This window comes from Zalophus californianus, chromosome 14 (genome assembly GCF_009762305.2).
Source record: "Zalophus californianus isolate mZalCal1 chromosome 14, mZalCal1.pri.v2, whole genome shotgun sequence".
NCBI classification, from domain to species: Eukaryota; Metazoa; Chordata; class Mammalia; order Carnivora; family Otariidae; genus Zalophus; species Zalophus californianus.
The window spans coordinates 79,181,661-79,197,166 of NC_045608.1; the positions used below are offsets into that span (position 1 = coordinate 79,181,661).

Below are 15,506 nucleotides of genomic sequence, written 5' to 3' on the forward strand. Positions count from 1 at the left end.
CTAACTGCTAGGGTAAATGAGGCAGAAGAGAGAATCAGCGATATAGAAGACCAAATGATGGAAAATAAAGAGGCTGAGAAAGAGAGAAACAACTACAGATTCACGAGGGCAGAATTCGAGAGATGAGCGATACGATAAGACAAAACATTAGAATAATTGGAATCCCAGAAGAAGAAGAAAGAGAGAGAGGGGCAGAAGGTATATTGGAGCAAATAATAGCAGAGAACTTCCCTAATGTGGGGAAGGAAACAGGCATCAAAATCCAGGAGGCACAGAGAACCCCTCTCAAAATCAATAAAAATAGGTCAACACCCCGACATCTAATAGTAAAACTTACAAGTCTCAGAGACAAAGAGAAAATCCTGAAAGCAGCTCGGGAGAAGAGATATGTAACCTACAATGGTAGAAACATTAGAGTGGCAACAGACCTATCCACAGAGAGCTGGCAGGCCAGAAAGGACTGGCATGAGATCTTCAGAGCACTAAACGAGAAAAATATGCAGCCAAGAATACTATATCCAGCTAGGCTGTCATTGAAAATAGAAGGAGAGATAAAAAGCTTCCAGAACAAACAAAAACTAAAGGAATTTGCAAACACGAAACCAGCCCTCCAAGAAATATTGAAAGGGGTCCTCTAAGCAAAGAGAGAACCTAAAAGCAGCAAAGAGCAGAAACGAACACAGACAACAGACAGTTAACAGTCACCTTACAGGCAATACAATGGCACTAAATTCATACCTTTCAATAGTTACCCTGAATGTAAATGGGCTAAATGCCCCAATCAAAAGACACAGGCTATCAGATTGGATTAAAAAAACAAGACCCATCAATATGCTGTCTGCAAGAGACTCATTTTAGACCCAAAGACACCCCCAGATTTAAAGTGAGGGGGTGGAAAACCATTTACCATGCTAATGGACACCAAAAGAAAGCTGGGGTGGCAATCCTTATATCAGACAAATTAGATTTTAAAACAAAGACTGTAATAAGACATGAAGAAGGACACTATATCCTACTTAAAGCGTCTATCCAACAAGAAGATCTAACAATTGTAAATATCTATGCCCCTAAAATGAGAGCAGCCAATTATATAAAGCAATTAATAACAAAAGCAAAGAAACACATTGACAACAATACAATAATAGTGGGAGACTTTAACACCCCCCTCACTAAAATGGACAGATCATCTAAGCAAAAGATCAACAAGGAAATAAAGACTTTAAATGAAACACTGGACCAAATGGACTTTACAGACATATTCAGAACATTCCATCCCAAAGCAACAGAATACACGTTCTTCCTTAGTGCCCATGGAACATTCTCCAGAATTGATCACATCCTAGGTCACAAATCAGGTCTCAACCGGTACAAAAAGATCGGGATCATTCCCTGCATATTTTCAGACCACAATGCTTTGAAACTAGAACTCATTCACAAGAGGAAAGTCGGAAAGAACTCAAATACATGGAGGCTAAAGAGCATCCTACTAAAGAATGAATGGGTCAACCAGGAAATTAAAGAAGAATTAAAAAAATTCATGGAAACCAATGAAAATGAAAACACAACTGTTCAAAATCTTTGGGATACAGCAAAGGCAGTCCTGAGAGGAAAGTATATAGCAATACAAGCCTTTCTCAAGAAACAAGAAAGGTCTCAAATACACAACCTAACCCTACACCTAAAGGAGCTGGAGAAAGAACAGCAAATAAAGCCTAAACCCAGCCGGAGAAGAGAAATAATAAAGATCAGAGCAGAAATCAATGAACTAGAAACCAAAAGAACAGTAGAAGAGATCAACGAAACTAGGAGCTGGTTCTTTGAAAGAATTAACAAGATTGATAAACCCCTGGCCAGACTTATCAAAAAGAAAAGAGAAATGACCTAAATCCACAAAATCATGAATGAAAGAGGAGAGATCACAACCAACACCAAAGAAATACAAACAATTATAAGAACATATTACGAGCAACTCTATGCCAGCAAATTAGATAACCTGGAAGAAATGGGTGCATTCCTAGAGATGTATCAACTACCAAAATTGAACCAGGAAGAATTAGAAAACCCGAACAGACCTATAACCACTAAGGAAATTGAGGCAGTCATCCAAAATCTCCCAACAAACAAAAGCCCAGGGCCAGATGGCTTCCCAGGGGAATTCTATCAGACATTTAAAGAAGAATTAATACCTATTCTCCTGAAACTGTTCCAAAAAATAGAAATGGAAGGACAACATCCAAACTCATTTTATGAGGCCACCATTACCTTGATCCCAAAACCAGAAAAAGACCCTATCAAAAAGGAGAATTACAGACCAATATCCTTGATGAACATGGATGCAAAAATTCTCACCAAAATACTAGCCAATAGGATCCAACAGTACATTAAAAGGATTATTCACCATAACCAAGTGGGATTTATCTCTGTGCTGCAAGGCTGGTTCAATATCCGCAAATCAATCAACGTGATACAATACATTAACAAAAGAAAGAACAAGAATCATATGATCCTCTCAATAGATGCAGAAAAAGCATTTGACAAGGTACAGCATCCTTTCTTGATCAAAACTCTTCAGAGTATAGGGATAGAGGGTACCTACCTCAATATCCTAAAAACCATCTATGAAAAACCTACAGTGAATATCATTCTCCATGGGGAAAAGCTGAGAGCTTTTCCCCTAAGGTCAGGAACGTGGCAGGGATGTCCACTCTCACCACTGCTATTCAACATAGTATTAGAAGTCCTAGCCACAGCAATCAGACAACAAAAAGAAATCAAAGGCATCCAAATCGGCAAAGAGGAAGTCAAACTCTCACTCTTTGCAGATGATATGATACTGTATGTGGAAAACCCAAAAGACTCCACCCCAAAACTGCTAGGACTCATACAGGAATTCAGTAAAGTAGCAGGATATAAAATCAATGCACAGAAATCAGTGGCATTCCTATACACCAACAACAAGACAGAAGAGAGACAAATCAAGAAGTCGATCCCATTTACAGTTGCAACCAAAACCATAAGATACCTAGGAATAAATTTAACCAAAGAGGCAAAGGATCTGTACTCAGAAAACTCTAAAATACTCATGAACGAAATTGAAGAAGACACAAAGAAATGGAAAAACGTTCCATGCTCATGGATTAGGAGAACCAACATTGTGAAGATGTCCATGCTACCTAGAGCAATCTACACATTCAATGCAATCCCCATCAAAATACCATCCACCTTTTTCAAAGAAATGGAACAAATAATCCTAAAATTTGTATGGAACCAGAAGAGACCCCGAATAGCCAGAGGAATGTTGAAAAAGAAAAGCAAAGCTTGCGGCATCACAATTCCAGACTTCCAGCTCTATTACAAAGCTGTCATCATCAAGACAGTATGGTACTGGCACAAAAACAGACACATAGATCAATGGAACAGAATCAAGAGCCCAGAAATGGACCCTCAACTCTATGGTCAACTCATCTTTGACAAAGCAGGAAAGAATGTCCAATGGAAAAAAGACAGTCTCTTCAACAAATGGTGTTGGGAAAATTGGACAGCCACGTGCAGAAGAATGAAACTGGACCATTTCCTTACACCACACACAAAAATAGACTCCAAATGGTTGAAAGACCTAAACGTGAGACAGGAGTCCATCAAAATCCTAAAGGAGAACACAGGCAGCAACCTCTTCCGCCTCAACCACAGCAACTTCTTCCTAGAAACATCGCCAAAGGCAAGGGAAGCCAGGGCAAAAATGAACTATTGGGATTTCATCAAGATAAAAAGCTTTTGCACAGCAAAAGAAACAGTCCACAAAACCAAAAGACAACTGACAGAATGGGAGAAAATATTTGCAAATGACATATCAGATAAAGGGCTAGTATCCAAAATCTATAAAGAACTTATCAAACTCAACACCCAAAGAACAAATAATCCAATCAAGAAATGGGCAGAAGACATGAACAGACATTTTTCCAAAGAAGACATCCAAATGGCCAACAGACACATGAAAAAGTGCTCAACATCGCTCGGCATCAGGGAATTCCAAATCAAAACCTCGATGAGATACCACCTCACACCCGTCAGAATGGCCAAAATTAACAAGTCAGGAAACGACAGATGTTGGCGGGGATGCGGAGAAAGGGGAACCCTCCTACACTGTTGGTGGGAATGCAAGCTGGTGCAGCCACTCTGGAAAACAGTATGGAGGTTCCTCAAATAGCTGAAAATAGAGTTACCCTACGATCCAGCAATTGCACTACTGGGTATTTACCACAAAGATACAAATGTAGGGACCCGAAGGGGTACGTGCACCCCGATGTTTATAGCAGCAATGTCCACAATAGCCAAACTGTGGAAAGAGCCAAGATGTCCATCGACAGAGGAATGGATAAAGAAGAGGTGGTATATATACACAATGGAATATTATGCAGCCATCAAAAGGAATGAGATCTTGCCATTTGCAATGACGTGGATGGAACTGGAGGGTGTTATGCTGAGTGAAATAAGTCAATCAGAGAAAGACATGTATCATATGACCTCACTGATATGAGGAATTCTTAATCTTCAGGAAACAAACTGAGTGTTACTGGAGTGGTGGGGGGTGGGAGGGATGGGGTGGCTGGGTGATAGACATTGGGGAGGGTATGTGTTATGGTGAGCACTGTGAATTGACAAGACTGTTGAATCACAGATCTGTACTTCTGAAACAAATAATGCAATATATGTTAAGAAAAAAAAAGAAGATAGCAGGAGGGGAAGAATGAAGGAGAGTAAGTCGGAGGGGGAGACGAACCATGAGAGACGATGGACTCTGAAAAACAAACTGAGGGTTCTAGAGGGGAGGGGTGGTGGGGGCATGGGTTAGCCTGGTGATGGGTATTAAAGAGGGCACATTCTGCGTAGAGCACTGGGTGTTATGCACAAACAATGAATCATGGAACACTACATCAAAAACTAATGATGTAATGTATGGTGATTAACAATAAAAAATTATTTAAAAAAAAGAAAGTAAGTTCCAAATTAGCTGGGAGTTCTACAAATCACCTTCACCCATTCTACTAGTCCCACAGGAAAGATGGGCCTGACATTTAATAATATAAAAGCCTAATTTCTAATAAATAATAATTTTACTGAAAACAAATCATAAAACACAAATAGTTCCTGGGGCCTGGAAGTGTTCTAGAACAATTGTAATGTGGGGTTTGGATTCAAACAAAAGAGCAAGAGAAAAAGCAGCAGTACAACTTACAATATAGGTTTACTGTGCATGACATAGATATACATTTCAACTAACAGCACTACAAAATAGGTAGGTAGTATTTTAAAATGTGGAAACAGGGGCACCCGGGTGGCTCAGTTAAACGCCGGACTCTTGATTTTTAGCCCGGGTCATGATCTCAGGGTCATGAGATTGAGCTCGACTGAGCACGGAGCGGAGTCTGCTTGAGATTCTCTCTCCCTCTCCTTCTGTCCTCCCCCCACCCATGCTCTCTAAATAAATAAATAAATAAATAAATAAATAGATAAATAAATAATGTAAAAAATACATAAAATGTGGAAACAGGCTCCGAGAAGTTATATGATTTATCCAAACTCAAACAACTTGTAGGGCAGAACTGGGATTTGAACTCAGGTTTGTCTCACTTGCAAAATTCATGTTCTGCTCCATGCAAAGTAAATATCCTGTATGGATTTCTAATCTCTTTAGTTACAGGATATACTTTTAATAGGAGTATATAACTCTACATATTATATATATTCAAGTTAAGTATTCTCTTTTAAAAAAATATCCAGCTCTGGGGCTCCTCCTGGGTGGCTCAGTCATTAAGAGTCTGCGTTCTGCTCAGGTCATGATCCCAGGGTCCTGGGATCTAGCCGCGCATCAGGCTCCCTGCTTGGCGGGAAGCCTGCTTCTCCCTCTCCCACTCCCCCTGCTTGTGTTCCCTCTCCCACTGTGTGTCTCTCTTTCTCAAATAAATATAATAAAATCTTTAAAAAACAATATCCAGCTCATATGTTAATGGTTATAGGCTGAGCCTTGTAGTTTTAAGTAATATATTTTAAAAGGGACATAAATCCTATGTTTAAATTTTCATTTCCAAGAGTTGACACTTAATTGTGAATTTTTATAACTAAGGATTTCTGCTCTCATCAGGACAATTAGAACTTTATGGGGTGCTCATTCTGTTGTTCTGTCCATTTGATTTCTTTAGTAAGCCGTTTGTGTTAAGGCAATAAAATTACACAAGGTCTCTCATCCTGAGCACAGCATTGTTGTCACAAGGATGCTCTAAGGTTGATGGGATGCTTGCCGCCTGGCATATCCTCTTCTAAATGAGATTTCAGGTGTCACTGATGTAGTAATTCTAATCGTTTAAGAGTAGGTACATCTATGCTTTGGGTCCAGGTAAGTCAAATACCTACTGAATGTAGGATAGTTTTCATAACTGATGTTATATGATCACAATAGTACTTTTCCAGTATTAATTTTTTCTTTGCAATACTGGCTGCCCCAATAGTGTATCTACTTAATAATAATAATAATATTAATAATAGTATCTACTTTGGGGTTTGGATTCAAACAAAAGAGCAATTTTTAACTTGAAAACAATAATCAGGACATTCTTTTAAAATAACAGTGGAATTTTTCTCCAGCTAGAAAAAAATTAGATGAAGCAGGTAGCTGCAGCAATAATTATTGATGGATAGCAAAATCTACTGAAAAAAGTATCCTTTTAATACAACTCTTTATTGACAGAGTCATGACCTCCAAAATGATCTTCTGAATTAAGAATGAATTTTAAGAGCAAGAAATATTCATTAAAAAGAGAGATCCAAAAAAAATAGAGAGAGAAATCATATTTCCTTGTTTTGTGTTTCCTAAGTTTGAAAAAATATGGGAATTAGTAACCTGCAATTAACCTGTTGTATTTGTGCACTTCTCATTAATCAAAATGCTTTCCATTGTAACCAGTGAGAAGGAGCAGTGGGGCAATATTTCTTCATTAGTGCTGGTTGGCTTGTTTTTGGTTTTTGTTTCCTACTGAAAAAAAATTAACTGGTGATAATGAAATGGTGTCTGTCTTGTTACAGGTGTTGTATAGTGAATCACTATACCTTCTTCGGGAGTGCTATCCATATTATTGGAACATGACATTACTAAATTGAGGAGGCCAGACTCAAGGAAATGAGGTCACACATATTTTGTAATCCATTTATATGCACGGATATAAAATATACATTTGCTTGGATATAAGGAGAAAAAACTTCTTTTCAACAGAACTAAAGAGAAAAATGAGGTATTTTCTTTCCAAAAATACCCATGCCCTATGTGTCATTACACAATAATGATTGACAGCTGCCCAGAGGGCTTAGTCTCAGGAAAGGCTAATAAATGACCAAAAGAAAATAGCTCATTAGGAGCTAGAAAGCAATGACTTTTTATATCCTACAGCTAAATTTGTGACAAACATGATTATTGGCCTTACATTTTCCAAATGGTCTCCCTTCTTTCATTACAGTACAGAAATACACACTACTGCAAGTCAGCATGTCTTCTAGATGATTCCAGTAGAGGAATGCTACCTGTAAACAGCTTGGTTACTCAGAAATGTACTGACTTCAAGAACAATATTTCAATCCCAGTCATTCCCTCTTTACTTGAAGGTCATGTTCTTAAAAATCCTGTGGGAGTAAAATTGCAAGTTGAAAAACTATCACTGTAGAAAAGATGAGGCTGGAAGTCAGGAAAGAATCTACAGAAGTCCTTATGCTTTCATTCACTGGATATTTATGTGTGTGTGTCTGAATATGTGTGTACAGTGCACACTAAATAAAGATAATTAACAAAGATTTTTTCACTCGTTTTAAAATTTAAAATAATGGGTACTATACTATTAATTTTCAATTGTCTCTCCTAGCTCCCCAGAAATTTCTCAGGATCTCTTTTCCCCATAACTTCAGTGTTCTAGGTTTTGTTTTGTTTTGTTGCACAGAATACTCATGCTAAAACATTTTCTGCATGTTTTGATCCATTCAAATGTTCAACTCATCTCTAATGCCTTATTAGTAAAAGAAAATATTTTATAAGAAAATAGCATATATTTAAATATGTAAATGCTCTAGAAAGACTTCAACTAGAAAACAATGCCTCCCAAAGTTTCCCAAATGTTCCCTCAGGGACAGTATCTGCCCCATCAAGCACCTCTAATTGGGGCCAGAAATTAGCAAACTATGGCCCACTGCCTATTTTTTTATACTTGTATATAATACTTTATTTCATTAAAATCAAAGTGTTTTTTTAAGATTTTATTTATTTATTTGACAGAGAGAGACACAGTGAGAGAGGGGACACAAGCAGGGGGAGTGGGAGAGGGAGAAGCAGGTTTCCTGAGGAGCAGGGAGCCCGATGCGGGGCTTGATCCCAGGACCCTGGGATCATGACCTGAGCCGAAGGCAGATGCTTAATGACTGAGCCACTCACGTGCCCCTCATTAAAATCAAAGTTTTACTCTAAGTCTTCTCATCTAAGGTTTGAAGATTAAACGTTTGTCCATCAGCAAACATACATAAAATTACAGTAATTTTATGGTTTTTATTTTATCATTTTTTAAATTTTAATTCCAGTATAGTTAAGAGTGTTATATTAGTTTCAAGTGTACGATATAGTGATTCAACACTTCCATACATCACCTGGTGCTCATCATGACAAATGCCCTCCTGAATCCCCCTTCCCTATTTCCCCCATCCCCCATCCATCTCCCCTCTGGTGACCATCACTGTGTTCTCTGTAGTTATAAGTCTGTTTCTTGGTTTGTCTCTTTCTCTCTGTTTTTCCTTTTGCTCATCTGTTTTGTTTCTTAAATTCCACATGAGGGAAATCATATGGTATTTGTCTTTCTCTGACTGATTTCCACTGCTTATTTTTTATACAGCCTGCAGCTTAAGAATTATTTTTACATTTTTAAAGGGTTGGGAAAAAAATCAAAGGACTACATCTGCGACATTAAAAATTATAGGAAATTCGAATTTCAGTGTCCATAAATAGAGTTTGATGGGCACACGGCTACATTCATTCATTGATGGCTCGTCTAGGGCTGCTTCTATGCCATGACCGCAGAGCTGAGTAGCCGTGGTACCCTGGCCAGCCTGCAAAGCTGAAGTCCCCAAATATCTGATCTTTTATAGAAAAAGTGGGCCAACCCTTGGTTTACACTGCAGCATCCCCCAATACATCAAATTACACATTCTCAACCCTGTCCGTGATGATCCCATGAGCAAATCTACGTCCATCCCTCTTCATTGACGCAATGTCATTCAGAGGCAGGATTTTACTTCGTCTTTTCTTCTCTTGTCCTGCCCCAACTCAGTTTGTCTAACTCTTCTGCTTTGGGGGTTTTTTTGGGTATTTTTGTTTTGTTATTTTAATTCCCTCTAATAGGAATGACTTTTATTGTACATAAAACCCACCTAGCCCTGACTCCAGCAGATCATATTTACTTTAGATCTAATTACTACTGCATGAGTTTCCTTTACCCAACTGCCAGAAATCTGCCCCCATCAGATTCTCCTACCATTTCTCAGGCTGCTGCCTTAATTTCAGAGCTCCCTAGTACATTCCATGGGGACTTCTGTTCCACCCCAAGGAGAGCCATCCTGCTGACCAGATGTGCCCTCCATGGCAACTGCCACCACCATGACTGAGCTGTTGACTGCTCTTCTCTTCGCTGTTCTTTCCAAAGCGTGGGACAGACCCTGATTCCCTGCAGTATGTATGAAACCAAGCCTTTAATAAAGGCTTAGGGATGATGGAAGAAAGTATAACACAAAATATAATTGACAACTCTACTAAAGTGGCTGCTTTTAAAGCCTAGGACCCCAAACCTGCTAGGACCAGAACCACCCATTTCTAAGAAGTCATCATCCACCTCCTCACCTTGGTATCTGGGACCAAATGAGCCCCCATCAGATGTGAAGGAAGTTGCCCTTCACAATCCAAGGTCCACTTCCTGTCTTATTCCAAGTCTGCGGACATTAACCTTTCGCCCAGACATCCCTTCTTCTCAAGGGAAACCATGTCATCAAAGACTGGGGACTGATTTGGCACCAAGGCCCAGACAATAAAAGTCCAAGTCTGTCAGTACAGTTTTCCCAAAAATTCTGAATTGTCTTCTGCTCTCAGCTATAATCTTTTCTCTAAGATGAAGTGACAAGAAAATCAGATGTGTCTTTCTCTCTGAGTCCTATCGTAACTTGAAATCCTATCTAGATCAAATCATAATTTTCAAGCATAAAGCATCTGCATTTAAATTTAGAATATGTGTGTTGGGAGGGGGGTTGTTCACCAACTATACTCCATAAAAGCCTAAATAATACAGCAAACCTCCACTATTTAACACAACTCTTAACAATTCAGTGTAAAGCATTTTTATTGAATTGCCTCACTGTCAACACATCCTGAGAGTAAAGGGTTGGATTTTGCTTTATATCTGCATAACTAATAATATCCACCATAGTGGAATATTCTACAACTGTATATTACATATTCCTCCAAGAATAAGAGGATGGTCTGTTCCAAATGGGGAGAAATTCCCATAACTCCTTAAAAGGAAATTTTTCAATCCAAAAAACAAAACCATAAAACTTTAGGTTTTAGTTTGAAACTGTAACCAAAAATATTACTCTTTTCAAAAAGGTATATAGAAGCACACTGGTATATATTAGAATTTCAAAAAATTGAACACCTCTTTTGAAGAGGAATATTTTTATATTCTGCTTGCGTCTGTTTTTCAAAACACTAAGAGATCAATTAGCATTTTACACAAAATTATCTACCCACCCTTTTTTAAACTCATGAAAAATTTTCTGTTTAAACCATTTCTAAATACTTGCAGAGTTTTGAGATTCTCCTGGACTTGAAGACTGGGGCTTCCAGTTATCTACTGAAGGTTTAACTATGCCCTCCCAGTTTCAGGTGTAGGTCAGTAGGGACCTGTCTACACCAAGCAAACACAGGTGAAAGACATGGGTTTTATGCATTTTGTAGAGGGTTTTCCTTTCTTGATTTATCCACTCTGGTCTTATTGTTATTATTATTAATAAAATAATCCTTCTTATTTTACTATTTATCAGTTTTGTCCACTCAATTTTTGGTGTCTTCGGCAATAATAAAGAGGTTATCTTGGGGCGCCTGGGTGGCTCAGTCATTAAGCATCTGCCTTCGGCTCAGGTCATGATCCCAGGGTCCTGGGATAGAGCCCCACATCAGGCTCCCTGTTCGGCGGGAAACCTGCTTCTCCCTCTCCCACTCCCCCTGCTTGTGTTCCCTCTCTCGCTGTGTCTCTCTCTCTCTCAAATAAATAAATCTTAAAAAAAGACGTTATCTTAATGTAAGCCTTTATAAGGACAACAAAAACATTAGATTAGTTGAGAATGACTAAACCCATAGTGTAGGATATATATTGCATAATTTATTAACAAATATTTATAAATATATATATATAAATCAAGTAATATATAAATTGGTCATAAACCAATAAATACTTTCTGTAATTCTGTAACATCTCTTTTTTCAACGGGGAAGCAGTCTAGTCTTAAATCAGATCCAGAGGAAATAGGAAAGAGTTACCTATTGACTTAAGAAAAGTATCTGCTGAAAATATGATTCATTTGACCACAGAATGCACATAAACATATTTTGATCGGATACCAACTGTTACCCCATTGACAGAATATATTTTTAATATAATGAAGTTTCTGAATACAGTTCTGGCTTGCAAATATTTTTAAAAGAAGCTTAATAATAGCACAATGACAGGGGCGCCTGGGTGGCTCAGTCGGTTAAGCAGCTGCCTTCGGCTCAGGTCATGATCCCGGGGTCCTGGGATTGAGCCCCGCATCGGGCTCCCTGCTCAGCGGAGAGCCTGCTTCTCCCTCTCCCTCTGTCTGCCACTCTGCCTACTTGTGCTCTCTCTCTCTCTGTTAAATAAATAAATAAATAAATAAATAAATAAATAAATAAATAATCTTTAAAAAAAAAAAATAATAGCACAATGACATGTGCTTTCTATCCCTAAAATAGAGTTGGGCCGCCAAGATTCTGTGTGGGCCAATCATGAGGTGTGAAATCAACTTACCTCCAAGTCAACTGCAGCAGACCCTGTTCACAGGTTAAAGGAATGCACAGATCTACACGCAGCAGTTGGTTCCTTACCCTGATTTTCCTATCAAATGTATAAAAGATACAAGGCAAGAGTACTCAACTCTCTACAGGCAGCATTTTTACAAAAACCAACCAATTACTTTCTAAAGAAAAAGAATCAAGGCTGTATAGCTAAGCTGAATTTTTACATATACATTTGTATGGGTTCTGGTGTACATCTGGATATAAACTACCCTCATCCGTCTATTATTTTTCCATCAGAAAGTCGTAATTTTATCATTATCTAAGAGAGAGATTTCTAGTATTAATATGAAACACAAATGCACAGCTTCTTAGATGTTGATTCTCTTGAAAACTAAAGTTTTCCAATCTGACCTTTCCTTTAAAAAAAGATGTTGCCTCTTATTGAATTTGTGATTAGCTATTCTAATTCATTAGTAAAATACATACTGTGTGTGTGTGTGTGTGTGTGTGTGTGTGTGTGTGTGTGTGTGTGTGTAAGAGACAGAGACAGAGAATGAGAAAATAAATATGCTAAAAACCTTAAGCCTTCAACTTCACATTTTGCAGACAGTTTCTTTATGAGTAAAATAAGTTTAGTATATATACATGTCTCTTTGGGGGTGTAGCTTTTGCTTACTCACAAGGTTTTCTGTATAATACATGAGCTACTTCAGGGTATTAACAGCCCCCAAAAGATCAGCAATCAGGGCAACAGTGGTGAGGAATAGCTGTGAATGCAGCATAGAGTTAAGTTATTTATAGAGGAGAAGTATCAGGTAAACCTAGAGATTCTGTTAAGGTTTCATTAAGAAGGACAGTAAGCTGTATTAGCAAGGCTGAGTAAAAGCTAAGCTGATATAACAACAACAGAAATACAGGCTAGAAGTTTAATTCTCTTCTATAAAGAATACGAGGCAGCACTGCTCCATGAGGCCATTCATAGACCGGCATTCCTTCCAACTTGGAACTCTTAGACTTGACATAGTCAAAGTTGAGTTCACCCCCACATCCCTTTTCCAGTCTATGGCTCTCACAAGGAAAAGTGGGAAAAGGAAGTCAGGAACAAGTAATTTCCTTCTAGACAATCACTTGCAGAAGTTGCACTTGGCACCCTTATTTTCATTTCACTGGAGAGAACGGAGTCTCATAGCCACATCCAGCTGCAAGGGAGTCTGGGAAATGCAGTCTCTAACAGGGCAATTACGTACGAAGATAAACTCTATTACAATGAAACAAGGGAAGAACAACACTGAGAGATAACCAGCAGGTGCTTATTTAAGCCCTTTACTTCGGATTCCCCAGTATTGCCATTTATCTGGTTTTAGACTACGGGTCTAAATCTTAGGGGATGAAATTATATATTGGATCTATGCTACTCTTCACCTCAGAAACCTGCACATATCTGATGTCCCTGCCTTCCTTGCAGATCCCCAAGGGCCAACAGGGCTATATTACATCAGAAAACACTAAAATGCTAAACAGCAGTTTGCTCACTATTGGTTCATTCTACCAAGATCAGATTAAGTATTTCTATGAGTATTAAAAATTAAATCTTAACACAATAGGATGATGAAATAGCTTCATTTTCAAAATTATGTTGACTTTGGTTAGCTGATATAGTAGACACAGTACTCCAGAGAAAATGAACCAACAGGGTATGTGTATATATTGTAAGAAGTTGGCTTATGTGATTATGGAGGCTGTATAAGTCCCAAGATCTGCACCTGGCAAACTGGAAACCCAGGAAAACCAATGGTATAAATTCTAGTCCAAGTTCCTGAAGGCAGAAGAAAACCAATGTTCCAGCTCAGAGGCAGTCAGGCAAAGAGAGTGAACTCTTCTTTACTCAGCCTTTTTTGTTGTGTTCAGGCCCTTGGTGGACTGGATGCCAACCCACACTGGGAGGAGTAATTTGCTTTACTCAGTCTACCGATTCAAATGTTAATCTCATCCAGAAACACCTTCACAGACACACCCAGAACACTATTTAACCACATATCTGGACACCTTGTAGCCCAGTCAAGTAAACACATCAGGTTAACCATCAAGGCTGATGAATGTCCTTATTCTCTTTAGTAAAAGCTCTGAATTAGATCAAGTATACCAAAATAATCAGGTGGCTGGTGAGGAAAACAGTTCTGTGTTGTTGTTGTTTTAATTTCTAAAGGTCTGGCATTTGGCACTTGAGCTTAGGTGTGACTTGGGATGTATTTTAAGGAAACAACCACACTCCAGGCAGAATTAATATGAGACATTCAGGGCTACTTACCAGGAATAGAATATATACTGCAAATAGTCTAAAAGAGAACATGTAGCAATTTAAGAAAATCTTGTGATAAATTTGGAAGGTGGCCTTTTTTTCTCCCCCTCAGTAGTTTTCCTATAGTATTAAGGACTTTCTTGGATGCCTAGATAAATATGATATAAAATGAAAATTTAAGAATAACATCCACAATTAGTTTTTTTCTTTATAAAAAACCTAATTTGCAAGCTTTTAGGCTGTCTGTATCTCTTGAAATGATGTATAAAAATGATAATGACTCAGACAGGGTGACACACACAATCAGTTCAGATAATTACAGCACAAAAGTGGATTTCTCTTATTCCAATTGGCTATTTTAATTGATCAGATAAGCCTAATAATCAAGCAATTTCTACTTAATTTGTGCTAGGCACATATAATTTCAGCAGCTTTGAAGCATCATTATGCTCCCTGAAAATTTTTGTTAAGGCTCTTTGGAAAACCGTAACGTCGAATTTTAATGGCTTTATAGAATAGGACACCAAACCTTAAAACATTAAGAGAAAAATCCCTTCATAGCATTGCATTGGTTTCCCTGGTTTTGAGATCTAGAATACACAAACTTAGCAACTGTTCTCTTTCTATTCTTCAGGCTCACAGTATAAAGCTTAATAAGAGGGAAGAAAAACCTACAAAATATTCCTGAGGACCAAAGAGACAGAATGTCTATTATTAATGGATAGTTGTCGGTACATTAGATAGTTCCCAGTATGAATCCCAGAGATACCAAAGTTATAGAGCACTCTGAGTAGCAAAGAAAACATCAGAGGGGAGCCTCGACTGTGAAACTATGGGTTTGAGATTTACATGTTCTCCCTCATCTCATGTCTTTGTACATGAAATGGTCATTGTGGGGTTGTTCTAATGTGATTTGTTGACCACCAAGAAGGCTGCCAGGAGGGAGAAAGCAGGTGGGTGTCCTCTGAGGATTTCATTTGGATTGTAATGTCATGAGCCCTTCGCAGGCTTTCTATCTGCCCTCCACCTGCTGCTGAATCATGCGCAGTGTGCGTCTAAGGACTTTTGGCTCATGGCGATATGGGCCAAGCATCC

At 38.4% G+C, this 15,506-nt stretch overlaps 1 protein-coding gene across 3 annotated transcripts in view; it reads left to right on the top strand.

Moving 5' to 3' along the window:
• Positions 1 to 15,506, top strand: part of CDH20 (cadherin 20) — a 204,615-nt gene that overhangs the window by 36,103 nt on the left and 153,006 nt on the right. The window lies entirely within an intron of this gene.